Source organism: Chinchilla lanigera, unplaced genomic scaffold (assembly GCF_000276665.1).
Source record: "Chinchilla lanigera isolate Chin_1 unplaced genomic scaffold, ChiLan1.0 scaffold00136, whole genome shotgun sequence".
Classification (NCBI taxonomy): domain Eukaryota; kingdom Metazoa; phylum Chordata; class Mammalia; order Rodentia; family Chinchillidae; genus Chinchilla; species Chinchilla lanigera.
The window spans coordinates 522410-523944 of NW_004955537.1; positions in this window are offsets into that span (position 1 = coordinate 522410).

Consider the following 1535-nt stretch of genomic DNA (forward strand, 5'->3'; position numbering starts at 1 on the left):
GGGTCGAGGGTACCGTGCCCACGCGGGGCTGGCCTCTGGGAAGTGAGCAGGGAGTTGGCCCCCCCAAGGACCAGGAGCAGGGTCTGGGGACACCTCGAGCCTCATCCCTGTCCCTAGGACGCCCCTTACCGCCTGCCCGGCCGCCTCGCTCCATCACCACCCCTGCCATCTGTTGTTTCTCATCCTTCCTCGCTTTGAGGCCTCTCCCAGGACCTCACTGGCACCGCAGTGCCCAGTGCTCTACCCTGGACCAGATCCACAAACGTCGGATGGAGAGAGAAGGAAAAACGACTTGCAAACATCCAGTCCATTTTACAGATGAGGAAACGGAAACTCAGAAGAAAAGACTTGTCTAAGTGCTTGCTTTGAAGAAAACGACCTTACCGTGTCCTTTGTACACAGAGAGTAAGGGCGTAGAGTGTTCCCTTGTAACCTAAGTTAACCGCTGTCCTCTCCTAGGGAAGTATTTTCAACCTGGGTCGATTTTGTCCCCCGGGACATTTGATAATGTCTAGAGATTTTTGATTTTCACAGCTGTGTGTGTGTGTATGTGAGGGTGCTGGCATCTAGTGGGAAGACACCCTGGTTGCTGACAGACTTCCTCCAATGACAGGCCAGCCATACACCAAAGAACTGTCAAACTCCAAAACGCCAACGGTGTACATATTTGGAGGAACCCTGTTCTGGGCCTTGCCACCTGCCTAACTGAACTCCTAAGCGGGTGACAGAAGTCCTGAGCAGCTTGGGACATGAGCAGCTCATGTCCTCATGAGGAGGACACTGTGAAGTCTCCTGTAGGGTCATGGTTCCTCCCCACTTGCCGTGTTTAGGCTTGCTTAGGACTGGTCAGTTCTACTCTTGGGTTCCAGTGTTCTTAATTTCACTCATTCCCAGAGAGGACAGTATTATCACTATGTACTGGAGGCTGGTAAATCAAGCAGGCTCCTTGCTAAGGACATGAATTAAAATGTGCATGGGGACTGGGAAATAAGAGAAACTGTTGGGATTAAAGGACCTTCTGGTAACAGCCAGCTCTTTCTTCTACCCTCCCCTTATCCTATCTCTTCCTTTCTCACCTAGTCTGTGAGAAGGGTAAACTGAGGCCTGGCAATGCAGAGAGCCTTAAACTGGGTCACATCACTGGTCAGAGGTGAAGCTGGGACTCACGATTTTACTTACTTATTAATTGAAATGCTATCATCTAATCTACACCAGGCCTTGGCCTAGAAATAGGGCCTCTGTGGTGAACAATTGCTCTGGAGCTGTGGTGTGCGTGTAGGGGTAGATTAGGGGAGGCAAGGTTGGGGGGCCCAGGAGATATCAGGGACAATGGGGGAGCAAAGAATAAGGAGAGAAGAGAGGATCCATCATCCTCTATGCCCTTGCCTTGCCTCTGTCCAGAGATAGGGAAACCAGGTGCTCCCTTTGCACATCTGATGAAAACCTTGGACCACCTCCCCAGAGATAAGTGCAAATGTACATTTTGCATACAATATCAAGTACTACAAAGTTCCATATTGGCTTCCAGAAGGATG